Source organism: Vulpes vulpes, chromosome 6 (genome assembly GCF_048418805.1).
Source record: "Vulpes vulpes isolate BD-2025 chromosome 6, VulVul3, whole genome shotgun sequence".
Taxonomy (NCBI): Eukaryota; Metazoa; Chordata; class Mammalia; order Carnivora; family Canidae; genus Vulpes; species Vulpes vulpes.
In genome coordinates this window covers 57554537-57570145 of record NC_132785.1, presented here as the reverse complement: position 1 = coordinate 57570145, position 15609 = coordinate 57554537, and the positions used below count along the sequence as shown (strand labels likewise).

General features: G+C 42.3%; 1 protein-coding gene across 17 annotated transcripts in view; it reads right to left on the bottom strand.

Moving 5' to 3' along the window:
* The window catches only part of MYO16 (myosin XVI), a 591124-nt gene that overhangs the window by 48320 nt on the left and 527195 nt on the right, over positions 1-15609 (bottom strand). The window contains exon 33 of one of the 17 annotated variants that reach the window (XR_012002051.1): positions 9199-9280. The exons of the other annotated variants lie outside the window; for them this stretch is intronic. The gene's annotated coding sequence lies outside the window, so the exon portion shown is untranslated. The remainder of the gene's footprint in view (positions 1-9198; positions 9281-15609) is intronic. 17 annotated transcript variants of the gene reach the window in all.

The following is a 15609-nucleotide window of genomic DNA, read 5'->3' as shown; positions in this document are numbered from 1 at the left end:
TTAAAATAGTTGACAAATTTACTGAAGATTCCATGTGAATGATTATGGACAAATCTCAATCACCATTTCTCCTTGTTCACACAAGATTCCTGGAAACATGAAAGGACTTCCACTGTTAACACACCTTTGAGTTCTAATCTCTATTTGTTTAAAGTTACAACCTAAGGAAAATTTCACATTGTGCGAGGTGAAAATTTTCTATGTATTCAAAGGGCCAGAGCTGTTTGCTTTCCACCTGCCGTATTAATGTGAGGGGAAGAAAGGACTTTGGGATATTTGAAATCTCTTCCTGACCCACAGTGTGTATTTAGGTTTTTGCTGTTGTGCTACCAATTATCACTGATAAATATTCCATCCTTGTCTCACCAATATGCCAAGTTCATGCATATTGTTCAGTTTTTTAAAAAAATCTTACTTTACCTGGCTTTGCGATCTCTAATGTCAGAAAATTGCAATCAGTTTGGCAGGTATTGGCTCTGGAATCTTGGTGCCTAGAGATGGGCAGATGGGTGGGTTGACCAGGAGTCTATGGAGTGATGGCTGCAGACCCCACCCTCACTTGCAAAGGTCACATCCAAGGTCCAAGAGCCAGTCAATCAGTGCATGCACTATTAACACTTCCATAAGACAGCTTTGATAAATGGGTGCTTTGCTTTATTTCTTCATTTTCAATAAATGCTCCATTCACTCCCTAAATTTTTGTCATTTTTATTCTTTTTCTTAAAGACACCCCACACCTGCTCCTCATGGTATAAGCTCCAATGTTTGCAGAAAAGGATGGTCTGGAAAGCCTTTTTGCTTGGAGAAGGGAGGAGAGGAGGTGATAGGATAGGAGGGGAGAAGACGGGAGAGGGGATCTGGTTCTTTACACTCTGCCTTGGAAGCGGGCATGTTTGCAGCTTATGCAACATCACCAGAGTGGGTCCAGGAAGTACTCAGGTAAGGGCATAACATAAAGACTGCATTTTTAAAATGGGATTAGTCTAGCAAAAAAGGGGGCCAGCTAGATGAGGCTGGAGGAGAGATCAGAGACAAGAGCAGGGAGCATTTAGAGTCGGGCAGAGGGGAGAACTAGGGGTCGGGGGGTCCAAGTTACAGGTCCCTTGGAGCTGGGGGACTGGACCAAGTCAGCGCCAGCGAGGTGCCAGGACATAGGACAAGTTTGGGGCTGTGCATGTTGCTCTTCAAGTGACAGCCCTATGCTCAAGGGTTAAATGGAGTGGCAATTATTTGAATGAGCCAGAGCATTTATTAGGACTGAAAAGAACATGTGTAGGGGAGACTCAAGCGTCTTTTAGTAGGGAGGATCTCTCAGCAAGGAAGCAGTGTTCCCGGGAGCCCGGCCACAGCAGGCAGGCGAGGCACAGAGATAGTGGACAGGAACAGACACCAACAGGCAGGTGTGGGCTGGGAGGCGGGGCGGAGGGGAGGGCAGGGCAGAGGGAGGCCGACCTCAAGGCAAGCTGCAGAAAGGTTGAGGAGAATGAGTAAGGAATGAGCAACGGAATGTTTCTTTAATAACACTTAAACACATCACTTCTTTCTTGGTTACCTTAACTTGAGATAATTTTAGAGTGTATTTTGGAAACACAGGAGACAGGATCCAGGTTTCAGTAATGCAGGAGAAAAACAAACTATTGCTCTTTGACTGATTAAATACTGAGAGTGCTATGTAAGGCAGAAAAAATGTGAAAATACATTTTAAACTCATTACTCATGCTGGCTCTAATTCCTTCTGCAACTCTATAGGAAAATTTCTCTTCGGAAAGGCTACCGCGTGGAGGGAATGTGCTTGTTTTTTCCTCTTTGGCATTAAGGAAAGGTACAAACACTGAGAGACGTGGCTGGCATAGTCCTGCTACTTCTCAAGTTCTTGTTCCTAAAATTTAGGAGTTACAGCTAGACTGTGCTTACAGATACACATAGATGGTGCGTAATGAAATTTGGATGGGATCGCTTAGATCCCAAATCGGCATCCAGTGTGTGTTACAAGGAGCACTGTCTTTTACATCTCTGATTTTTCTAAAAATCTGATATTATTGCATGTAAGGAAGAAATACAAATTAGGATTCAGCACCCCAAACTCCCCTGCATTCTGCTATAACAAGGGTCTCTAGGAAGGGAATTAAACTTTTAAAAAAATACATGAGTGCATAGCCCAAACATATGGCATATTGCCTCAGAGAAAGACAAATGTCAACTATAAGGCCACACGCAGACCATGTCTGATCCCAACCTCAAATAAGCAGACAGACCTCCCACATGGGTTTGTGTCACAAGGCAGGAGGTGTGACAGGGTGGGTGGGTCTTACTATGGGAGGTGTGGCTGCTGACAAAGAGGGGTGCAGGCTGAGTCTGCGTATGTTTTGTACAGTGCACATCCAACTGACCGACCCTAAGCCATGTGAATCTGACTTTATCATCCATCTGCTAATAGTTGCAGAATGGTATCAAGAGTGGCGTTTAGAATCTAACAGGAAGGGGGACCTGGAGACAGTACCCTGAGACTTCTATGTGATTATCCTTATGACACAGCCACGTCCCACGTCCCACAATTCGGTTGTATTTCTATAGAAATGATTACTTAAGAAACAGAAAAAATAGAGCACCATAGCAATCACAAAGGATGGATGGGGTGAGAAAAAGTAATTGCCCAGGGTTACCAACCTTAAAAGGCTAGCACCAGCCCCCCAGCACACCTTCCTACTTTTAAACAATCCTTAAGAAATCGCCACCCTCGAGTAGATCAAAATTCCTCTTGGACTTGTGTTTTAGGCATTCTCCTGTGGCAGAAAGTGCCACAAACGCTATCTTCTGGGTTAAGTGGGGTAGAATGGAAATGCTTCTGTGTCCCCTACTCCTCACTCCTGCCACCCACTCCCCTGCCAAGTGGAAGGAGAGGGTTTGTGCTAGAAACGCCAACTGAATCAGGAAATAGAGTGATATCTTCAACAACATATGTGCTGAGCAGGGGAAGAATGTATTGATAGTAAAGCTAAAAAATGACTGTCAGTATAAATAAGGTTTTTAGAACCCAAAAATGCACAGAAAATTATGTTGTGCCAATTTTCTTTTAAATTTAACTAACTGGATCCCTTTGTGCCCATCTATTCTGTCCCTGCCATAATGGGAAACAAATCACGCCAATTCCTTCCCTCTCCGTGTACTTGGGTAGCTCGCCTCTCCTATAATTAGCTGAACATGCAACATCTAAACACCACACTGGCCTGGCCCGGAGACCCATTCCTCACGTATAATTTCATAGGTCATGTGGTTATTTATATTGCTGTTATTTTTACATTTCCTAAGTGCCAGGTGGTAATGTAAATCCAGGAGTCGTGGAACGCAGTGCCTGCAAAGCAGCTCTGTCAGCCTGGGCAGCTTTAGTTAGGTGAATGGGTCCTCCTCGCTTTCTCCAGAAAGCAAAGGTGAGGAGGATAATCTTCTGCTCTTTTATTGGAAACATGCAGTATCTGTGACACCCGCATGGCGTCACAGATGGTGAGCTAATGATGCTCAGCATCATTAAAAAGCAACACAGAGGAGTCGCATGCACCTCCACCAGCTTGTGCGTCCTTTCTTCTGTAAATGACCAGTGCCCCCTCCCTCAGATCTTAGAGAGCCCAAAAGAGCATTTATTTATTTATTTTTCACGAGAACTATGTTGAGTCTATTTTGTTTCTTGGTATTTGTTCACTTTTATATGTAGCTAGTAATTGAGTACCTCTTGGATTTTGTTTTAATAGACAATTTGCTTTAAGAAGAACTACTTTGGTCCTTAAAAAAATATACTCTATGTTGCTCCATTTCAGGGATATTAGCTTGCATTCGGCCTTAACCACGATGTTCTAGTGCCTGATGGCCACCCCTGATCCTCTCTGTATACATACACCTTAGCACAACTAGAGTTGGCTGATTCACACACGTGTCACACAGGATAGGAAAACTCTAGCTGTGAACACTAATTTCACTGGTATGGTGTGACAGGTGAGGAAGAATCAGTAAAATCAGCAAAAGTTAAAAAAATAGCAGTGGTGTATGCTGAGTCTTTTCAAAATCCTTGTTCAGGAGTAATCACAAAATTTACCCACCTCAGATATTTAATAACCAAAAGGGCACAGGCTGGGGCCCACAGAATAGGCACAAACCATATACATACCTTAAGCCTGTCGTGTCAACATCTAACCAAGAAGGAACTGGACAGGCCTGGGGCAAGGACACCCAGGGTGTGGGGGTGCACTTGGGAGCCCCGCAGGCCCTCGGACAGCAGTCATATCCAACTGCTTCAATATTTTAACAACAAAAGAATGGTACCCTGCTCATCTCTTAGGGAGCAACCCCATCTGCCCACATTGGCTGACAATAAGCCAGTAGCTCTGAGGCCTTCAGTAATGAACTAAAAATATCTGTATGGAGTGCCTGGGTGGTTCAGTTGGTTGACCATCTGACTCTTGGTTTGGCTCAGGTCACGATCCCGGGGTTCTGGGATTGAGCCCCGTGTCAGGCTCCCTGCTCAGGGTGGAGTCTGCTTCTCCTCTCCCTCTGCTCCTCCCCCAACTCAAACTGTCTCTTTCCTTTCAAAAATAAATAAATAAAATCTTTAAAACATAAAATAAAAAATATCTAGATAGATTTAAATTTTTGTTGAAATTCCTGATGAGCCATGGGCACTGTGTTTTTGGTAGCTTCTGCAATAGCATCTTTTACCAAAGATAGGCTGCTTGGCGCTACTAATTCCTTGTCTCCAAATCACATGTGCATGTGAGCAAATTTCCCTTCAGCCGCTGCAGTGACATATCATAGTGTTGATGTCAGATACTCAGAAGGGAGGAGCAATTGGGACCCTGTAGGGCAAGGCTGAACCTGTGTCTCCAATGGACTCTCATTTCATCCAGGAAGGAAGATGGGGTTCCCCACTACCAAATGGCCAGTTAGAAGGTAGGATTCTCTTTCCCATATGCCCCACCACTAAGCATCTCTCATTAATCATTATTAAAGTGTATATGTTTACATTTAAATTAATATAGAAAAATCAAAGAGAGACACCTATCCTTTCCACATACCCTAATGTAGTTACTCCAAAGCACAACTTGATTATGTCACCATGTCCTTGTACAAAATCCTATAATCTGGGATGCCTTGGTGGCTCAGTGGTTGAGCATCTGCCTTTGGCCCAGGTTGTGGTCCTGGGGTCCTGGGGTCTAGTCTGAATTGAGCTCCCCATGGAGAACCTGCTTCTCTCTCTGCCACTCTCTGTGTCTCTTGTGAATAAATAAAATCTTAAAAAGCCTATAATCAGTGCAGGATAGAGCACAAAGCACAAACTGGTCTGTAGCATGAGGGCCGGGGTCCTCCTGTCCTGGCACCTTCTGTCCTTGTGTTTGGTCTCAAATCTGTCTTGTGCCTCCATAAAAATCCTACCTTCTAGATCAGTGTTGCAAAAGACATATTTACAGTCTGAGAAATCAATTTAGTGGGTCATGACAAGCATTTAAAGATGAAGGAGAATAGAACCAATTGAATTTTTAAAAAAGCAGCATTTCACAAGCTTTGAGGGTAAGTAGTGTTTTGTGATGCCCAAAGAGTGTCTTCACGCAAATCATCTCTTACCGCATGGATACATTGGATTTTTTATGTTTCCCTGCTATGAGCTGCTTCTGAACAGACCCCACATTTTATTTTGAAAATCCAGTACAATGCCTGGTACAAAATAGATCCTTGGTGGGTATTTTGAATAAAAAAAAAAAATGAGTGAAGTGTGTCCTTCTTACTTGATGACTTTTCCAAACCTCTTTGAAAACTTCAGGCAAACAGTAATAGAAAATACGGTTACTAGCTGAACTATCTTGCCTGGAGTTAACCCTCTAATTATTCTTTTTTTTTTTTTAAGATTTTGTTTATTTATTCATAGAGACACACACAGAGAGAGAGAGAGAGGCAGAGACACAGGCAGAGGGAAAAGCAGGCTCCATGCAGGAAGCCTGACGTGGGACTCGATCCTGGGTCTCCAGGATCACACCCCAGGCTGCAGGCGGCGCTAAACCGCTGCGCCACCGGGGCTGTCCCCCCTCTAATTATTCTTAAGTCCTGAGAAGAACTGCATGTTTTGGGACCATGTCATAGAATGATTTTATTATCTGAAAAAAAATGGAACATTCCTCCTAAAATCATCACAAAGTGTTCCTAGGATGGATTCAATCCTCACAGCAATAAGTATGCTCTCTGATTAGCAGCTGAACCATATTACTGGGTTTTCTAATAATCATCAGATTAGAAAGACGTTTTTATGATCCCTCATCACCATACATGAGTTCAGTGGCTCTGTCCTCTGTTTCTCCTCAGCCTCTGTAAATTAGACACAATTTCAAGACTCCATAAGTGGATGAAGGAGACATCCTGCACACGGCACCTCCACCAGTGAAATTAATGTTCACAATTAGAGTTTGCCTGTCTTGTATGACACATAAGAGAAACCTCTAGTTGTGCTAAGGTCTGTGTGGAGATCAGGGGTGGCCAAGGAGGCATTAGAACAACATGGTAAGAGTGGAATGAAAGCTAACGTCCTCGAACTGGAGCAATGTAGATTGTGTTTTTCAGGAGTTATTTTTAAAGCAATTTATCTATTAAGACTCCAAGAAGGACTCTATTACTAGCTATATATAACGGTAGTTAAATACCGGGAAGTGAAATAGAGTCAACACAATTCTCATGAAAATACATAAATAAATATTCTTCACTCTATAGGATCTGGGCAATGGCCATATACCAAGGAAAGGACATATGAGCTGTTAGAAGTACCTGGGGGCTCCCACTTTAAATTAGTTGTTTGTACTTTGATAAATCCCCTCCACCCTGCTGTGAAAACCAGCCTGGCTCCATGAGCTGGTGACCTCACCTGAGAACAGGTTAAGCAAATGTAGTTCCAGCAAAAGGAGGTGATGTCAGAAGATAATTTAATAGCTGGGAGATTGGTTCACTTTTCAGTAACATGGAAATGCTTCTGTAGGGATCACAGCTTTCTCCACTGCTTTGGCCGTGTCTTCTTTCTCAAAATTACTTTTTCATGAATTGTCCATATTTCCACATCAAAGAATAATTAAACCCAAATCCCAAATATGCACATTTGCCTGGGAAATATCCCCATATACTGATAAACTGATATATGCACAACTCAGTGTGTATATATCAGTTCTTTTATTCTTTAAAAGTAATTTTCCTTTGAAAAATTAGATTTGATTATGGGCCAGAGCTTTGGGTGTGGAAAAGCTCTTCTGTAGGTTTTCCAGCAGTTTAGGTAATGCACAAATTCTCGGGCATCGCGGTACAGTGAGTGTTCCAATGTAAACCTGTGTAATGTCAGATCTAGCTCATGCCTGCCATTGTCTGGACCCTGCACATTTTAGGACCTGGTCACCCAAGTGAGGAGCAAAAGGAACAAGGTTGTTGTTTACTGTCTTACTACAAGTAACAAGTATGATTGCAACAGGCCAGTCATTGCAAACATACAGTATGTGGATACAAACATTGCAGATTTCAAGGAGAAATTAGAAAAAGATGGAAGTAAAAGCCAGAGTAGAAAAAAAGTATGCGAAGCATTGCACACAGTGGATGCTACGTGACTGTTGTGGACTCACGGAATGGAGCTCTGGATAAAAAGTGATACTGGATAGAGCTAACTCACAGGTAGTGTGAGATTTTCTAGGCTAATCTGAGGATTAATCATAAAAATGATTCAAGTCGGCATAAAGGACCTGAACACTGGTAGGTAATTAAGAAATAGGTTTTCCTCTGCCAATACTCTTAAGGAGAAAGAGAACATGGCACCAATCCAGCCCGTCTTTAGGAAAACATTCCACGCACCATGTCGCTTTTAAGCATTTCTTCACAAAAGGAAGAAAACCCCAGGATGTTGTATTATGTGGCAATAATGAGATGCAGATTGTCAGGAAGGTCTTTATTAACTTGCTTAAGAAGAGCTGCTGAGTGCCTCACAAGATAAAGCACCGGGCTTCTCTTTGGAGCCCCCTGTGGGAGTTTAATTCACAATCCCGTATAGAGACCCACAATACACAATAGCTGCTTGCTTTATCGGGTTGATAGCATGAAAAATATTTACGGGTTATGAAAGATAATCCACTTCTGAAAAGACTGCCTCTTTTTTTTTTCCTTCGGAATTCCAGGTACAATAGATTCTTCTCCGGTTGACAGTGCATCACAGAACATCCCAGTCATGATGGCTTCTCGGCTACATTTGGCTCATTTTGGAAATGATGAGCTATTTATGCAAGATATATGTCTCTAGTAAGACTGGCATGCTAGTGGCTATAGATATACAGTCAATATGTTTGATCAGGTTGATCTACGTTATCAATTGTCACCACCCTCTGCTTGGTTTTTGCCTAGGTTTCAAAGGATAAGGGAGCTGCAAGGTCTAGTACAAGGTCTAGTAGACATCCATGGTCATCAGACCCGTGCATTTAATATTTTCCCAACAAATACTGATTGACTGGACACCCGACACTCGGTTTTTTTTTTTTTTTTTTTTTGTCCAGACATGTTTCTAACTTCGCCATTACCTGCATCTTTGCTTCCAGATTGACATAATTCAGAAACTAATGAACTGCTATGGTTTGTTTTTGTTTTTATTTTGTTTTGTCTAGAACATCACCCAGTGGTGAAGATGGAGGCTTTTTCCAATGTCTTTCTCCTATCCCAATTATGGGGGCCGTTGAAAGTCAATGAAAAGAAAAAGTATGCCCTCTTCCCTTATCTTTTCCTCGTCATGAGTTTACATTTAACTTCAGAAAGGGATTGTTCTCTCAGATAGGGACTCTATATCACTTAAGATTTTTAAATGTTTTTGGAGACTGAGAATGGCCTAGTATAATAGAAACAGAAATTTCTCCCAAGTTTTGGAGAAAGGAGCCGTGTTTGATTCCTGACTCTGGGACTGGTTAGTTCCTGTGATTACGGGAGAATCACTTAACCCCTCAACTCTCAGATTGCTTGTTAGCAAATAGGGACGCTAACATCTGCTTCACTCACCTCATGCAGGGCCAAGGAGACATCTGTGATCTTGGCCAACAGCAAAGAACCATTCACAAACATCGGCTATTAATATTATTAGCAGAATAGCATTAACAAACGTTCCATAGCATTTCTGAGTATTTACCAGTACAGGAGATCACATGTGCATACCTAGAACTGCTATTATCCCTCTGGTTCATGTCCCTCCTCCGGCTCTTTTCACTCTTTGTAGGGAAGATCCTAAGAGTTCCTGCTGCATTCCCACGTGATGAAGAGAAACAATGGTGAGCATTCAGAGCTGAGTCATGGAACTTCCAGGTAGAAAGTTCATCCTGCCCTGATTCCAAGCAAGACAGGTAGTACCCTCTGTTCCCTCTCTGCCTGTTCTACAGCCTTTACAGCTGTGCTCTAACGGGACCAGGTACCCCGAGCTCACATGTCTCCATGCGCCCTGATTCCTCTGGCTGCCAAGCCTACTGTCCTGCTTCCACACTTGGAGAATGCCATCCTCGCCTCATTGGCTACCACTCTCCCTGCTCACCGGACAGCCCTGGCGTGAGGCTCTCCCACTCTCCCTGGCAGGCACTCACCAAGCAGTGTGATGGGCACAGCCACCGCAGTGGACCTTTGCTTCTCCCTGGCCACTGACACTTTGCGACAGCTAGTGAAGTCCATGATGTCTCCCCACCAAACAGGAAACAAGCATAATACCCGGAGCATGGGCCACTTGGAGCTCAATCACGGGTCCATCAATGGTTTATGACCTTCAGGCTAAAGCCTCTCTCCTCCACTAGAATTTCACTCATTGGAATCCGATGGACCCATCTGCTTCCTACGGTCTATGAGAGGGCAGGAGCAACCTGGGATTTCTCCACTTCTTGATTCCTAGTAGCAAGCCCTGTGCTCACACTAAGTAAATGGGTTAGGGAATGAGCTCTACAAGTTAATGCAAGTCCATTATGGGCCCCTGGTTGCACAACTGCCCCGTGCAAATTCTTGGGCATTTATAAAGGTAAGGCGCTTTAAATTGGGAGAAGAATGTCACAAACATTCACAACAAATATTAAGACATTTTAAAAAAGTGTCCAATTCCTATAGAAGACAAAGAGCTTTGTGCTCTAACAGAGGAAAGTCTGGCTACTGATGAATTTATTAAAATTGAAAGCTTATTTTTTTTAAAGATATTTATTTATTTGAGAGAGAGAGAGAGAATGCATAAGCAGGAAGAGGAGCAGAGGGAGAGGGAGAAGCAGGCTCTTCGATGAAAGACCGACATGGAGCTTGATCCCAGGACCCCAGGATCATGACCTGAGCTGAAGGCAGATTCCCAACTGACCGAGCCAGTCAGGCGCCTCTGAAAGCTTATTTGTAAAGGGAGATGAGCCAAGTATGATTTGGGAAATTAGAAAGATGGTAAACATGTCCCAAGCAGAGAGGCTCCCTGTTACTGCAGTGTGGCCAAGAACTTGGTGAAAAAAATCCTATTCTCACCAAGAGGTATTGTCTCCTCCTGTCAAAGGTTGGGCTCACTGGCATGGGGAAGTCCTCTGCAGCTCACCCTCACCTCCTAGCCACTTAGTGAGAAATGGAGAACTTGCTTCTCTGGGATGTCAAGCTCATCTTTCCAAAGGACTTACTCATTTGGAAAATCAGGAACATTTAGTGTTGACTCAAAATCACTACAGAATGCAGAGGAATGCCTTGCTTTCATGGGAGGCAGACTCTTATGTGAGACAGAAACGCAGACAGTAACACATCAGTAAACTATGTGCTTGTCCATCCACACCCTTCATGATTTTCAAAATGCCTCAGGCCACCCCCCACCCCTCTCCAAATAAATTACCACAGAGAGAAACCGTGCTTGGAGGAAAACGAGCAGCCCTGCACAGGACAAAGTGCTAGGAGAGCCGGCGTAGAGGCTGGAAGCCTATGGGATGCAGAGCATGGCATCCCATTCTGGGAGGCTGAGATTTGCACGAGGCAGGGCTGTTTCTTATGCTGTGATCTCATTAGAATGCGTCAGGGATTGAATGAAGATGGTGTCCAAACTTGTGCTTCAAGCACAGGAAGAGAATGGCAGTTTACAGGCATAGCCCTTGAGCAAGTCAGACTTCTGCCAGTAATTTCATGACATTTCAGTGATTTTAGAGCATTCTTCTTGTTGCTAAACAATGAATAAGTAACTGCTTAATTTGGCATAGAAGAATCTAAACCTCATAAAATATTGATTTCAGAAGCAAACGTATGCCTTTTGGAATGCTGGTCTTTTACTCTTGGTTCTGTTTGGGTGGAATATTTAGAGATCCAGCTTTTTAAATGTATTTTATCTTTCATGGTAGTAGAAGGGGCCGCCTGAACTAGCTGCCCACCTCAGGGGCTGCCCTGGAAGCCCATGTGGAAGATCTCCCAGGCCAGTGTTCCTTCACTGGAAAGCTAACCCCCTGAGAATCGTTTTGTTTCCATCATGAAAAATGATGCCCTGGTTTGCAGAAGCAGGTTCTCTTAGAAGCATCAGGCTCATGTCAGTGAAGGCTGAAATGGATTCACTGGTCTACACTAATTAAAGTGATTTAGGAATAAATCTTTTATTTTTTTCTAAAGTACTCGTATAAAAATGTTTCTATAAATATTTATTAACAGGTTGATTTGATATTGGAATGTACTTCAAAATAATCCAGTGGGGAAGGAGGTGACTGAGCAAGACTGGTGACGAAGCAGGATTGGCCATGGAGAGAGTTCATTAATCTATTCCCTCTACTTTTGTGTATGTTTGAAATCTTCCATAAGGTCAACTTTAAAAACACCTACTATATGTAAAGAAATGCTGTACATTTTTTGTTGTTCTTTACATCATTTTTAACTACCTATTTATATCTTACAAACTATGGATGCATAACATCAAAAGTAATGACAATTTTTGTGAAAATACTCTGCAAATCAGACTTACTCTTAATCCAGCCTGGCTCTCCTCCTGCCTTCTCTAGATTTCTAAGGTGTGCTGCATTTCTAAGTCCTTTCATCCTGGTCTTTTCAATGAGTGGAGAAATAACATGCTCATTTTATTGCATGTTCTAGACAAACTCAACCGGACTCTGGGATGCCATTTGGAGCAATGGAGCACCCTAGTGGCCTACACAAGCCAATGATTCTCTCCTTGCATTCGAATTAGGTCTTATAATTTTTGAAACTAAGCAACTAGAAATAATTGGCATAATAATATGAGTCATATTATAGTATCAGAAGAAAAACATTCTGTGAATTAATGAATCATTGCATCTAGAAAGGCATAGATAATTAAACATTTAGTCATTCTTAATGGTAAGGGCTGGGGGGCACACAAAGGGTAGCCCTAAAATATATATATTTTTTATTTTTAAAATATATATATATATATATACACACTTCCAAGCTGTCAAGTACATGTTTGGCATTTTCAAATTTATGAAACAGTTTTCTCCACCCCAACTGTTGCACTCCGACCTGTTGCACATCATGTAAACAAATGCAAACTTTAAACCCTTATCTTCTGTTTCCTGCTGTCCTAGGCACCACCACTCAGGTTAGAAAAACTGCCTCTGGTGGCCGAATCACTGCACTCAAGTCACGGGCTGTCTCTCACAGCTGGAGGGCGCTAAGAGAAGAGGGGTGGGTTCTTTCTGTGCCTTATTTTTCCCATCTGTGAAATGGGGTTAGTAGCAACAGGTAACTTTTTGTCTTGAGAAAATTAAATGGGTCATTAAAACAGTAACTGCCCAGTAAGCACTATGGCCACTGGCCACCAACACGATTCCTCTCGGGCTGCAGGCACATCGCCACCCGCATCCTTCCATCTGTATGACATGCATCCTGGACTCTTTGAATCTGAGTGACTCCGTATGCCTCAGATCGCATGCCCACAAGTCAAAAGAAAATGAACTGTTTGGGGGAAGATAATATTTGTGAAATCCTATATTGAAGTCTGCAGAGTAGTGATGGAGCAGAATTACATACCAAAGGACTTCACTACTACATCACTACACACAACTCATGGTCCTTCAGATGTTAACTTCATATTTTAATGCCCATGGCAGGGTAATAGTAAGCAGTGTAATCTCCTCCTCAAGGTCACTTTCCAGAGAAGCGATGGAAATATCTTGAACGCTTCTGCAAAATTTGCCGAACAATTTCCCCAGACCACAAATGCAAGAAATGAGCTGTAATTAATTTAGGTGCCTTGAGGGTGAATTAGCCACCCACTGGATTATTTGGTGAGAAAGCCATTTCAGGTGACAATAAGAATATCTTTAAATATAAAGAGGCTAAAGTAGAAGATTTAAATCCTTAGAGTGAAGAAGTCCCAAGACTATAGTAAATCATTAATAGGAGTCATTCAATTCATTCAGAATAAAATGGATTACTGACTGCAGGATCAAACTAGGTAAACCTTAATCATCACATAGCAACTCCCATGATTAGCTCCAGTGTGAAGATTTTTTTTTATTTCACATCTTATCTATAGCCCCTTTATTTTAAAAGAATAACCTGCAAGATCCCATGAGAACGTACCGTGCAAATGTGCAAACTTAATTCCCACACCACAGACTATCAAGAATTACCTACTTCTCAAAGGTGGAGTTGGAACTCCTGCAATCTGGTGTGTGGGTTGACCTGGTCTCATATTGTTAAATTTTCATTTATTACAATGACTCTGCTGGGGCAGAAGTTGCCAATTCATGTATTTATGAATACAATTCATGTATTTATGAGTGGCTCAAGCCAATTTTTTTTTTCAAACGAGGACTGTTTTGTTAAAAGCCCATGGTAGAAAATACCAAATATTTTATCATTTTTGATTTGAACTCACAGTGTCATCTTGAGGTTTTGAGGCATATTCTCAAATACTGGCTAATGCCACCTCAGGGAAATATAATTAGCAAATTCATGCACTACACTATATCTGGAGGCCCCATGATACTTCCCACTACACCGAGTGGAGTCCTCAGCTCAGAGATTTCCAGATGACAAGGTGTGTCTAGAAATCCGTTCACTTCACTTTCCCGAACAGAGTCAAGAAGAATTCACCTGGTTCCTAGCCACAGTAAAATGAGCTTTATGAGGTTTTAATTTACTCTTAGTTATAAAAGCAAATATTAATTTGTTCATTTAAGCTTTTCTCATAGATTCCATTTTGCTCCTTCAAATATAATATATGACTTGTGAAATTCATTCTTCTACTTGTAAGGACAATTTCATTTATTAATGGACCTGTACTTAAGAAATTGTTAGCAAAACAGACAGCGTATTTGTCTGAATAAATAGGGAGTAGGTTATTCATTCATTTGTGAAGCGTTCTTGCCTTGATCTACTTTTCACTTATTCAGATTGCTGTCTGGATTTCCTGGAGTTTTTATAATTTTCCTAACTATTAGAAAAGTAATGTTCCTAATCAAATGACAAAGGTGAACATGTTTATATATTTTCTTTGCGGGGGAGACAGCAGGTTGACATGCACAGAAAAAGTTACGTCATCAGCGAACCTTTTATTTCCAACCTACCACTTGACCTTAGGAAGGCATTTAACCTATTCACCTTGAAGTTCCCCATCTCTGTAAAGCGAGGCTGTTCATCTTTGCCTTTTACCTGGAGGGGTGGGTACTAATGGCATCATGACGATGGGGACCTGTTCCAACTTTCTTAAAGAGAGGATGCTTTATGTTAATGTGATTCTTCCTCAAAACACAGAACACCAGGAAATATTTTGGGTTTGTATAAAAACCTTAGAATGTTTTTTTGGAAGATAATTTACATTATTGTGATGATTAAAAGAAGCTTTGCCAAACAACACCTTATCTGGATGTAGCAGTGTGTGGCTAACAAGAACTCTTTATGAGGATCTTTTTGCTAGTTGCATCCTGTTTCTATAGGGACACAAAATACAGACTTTTTTTTTTTTTTTTTTTTTCACGGCAACAGCCTCTGGCCACAACAGCTGAGTGTCATGTTCACTCATGTGAGTGGAATGCCAGTGTAAACCACACCTGAGGCTGAGCTGCTCAATGAGAAGATACAAGAATTCACAGAACCAAGTTAAAATGCTTTTTGGGTGGTACATGAACAGAAGAAAAACATTCATTCAAAGCAATAAAAAGGTGAGCAGTATTAAGTGTAAGGTAGTGATGGACAGGTCTTCACCCCAGACACCGGGAGTGGAAGTGAGATGGACAGCCCAACAGAAGGACTCTCTCTCGGGCATGAATGAGTGAACCCTGGGACACACGGGAATCGGCAGCACAATGCGACCGAAATACCACTTCGGTGTTGGAAGGAAGCATTATTGAAGAGAACAACGGCTCCTCTCCAATCTCGCTCTAATACTCACAAGTCATAAACCTTGACTGAGCCCGGTTTTAGTACCACGGGGACTTCTATCTCGAGCCTTTCCCTGCAGGACGGAAATAGCAACGCTTCCCTACTCGTGCACAGCGACTGCATGGGACCCCTTAGGCTATCACCTGCCCTGAGGGGCCCCCGCGGGTCCAGCAGTATGGGGGGGGGGGTGTAGACAGGTGTAGGCCCGCGCACGCATGCACCCGCGAGGCGCAG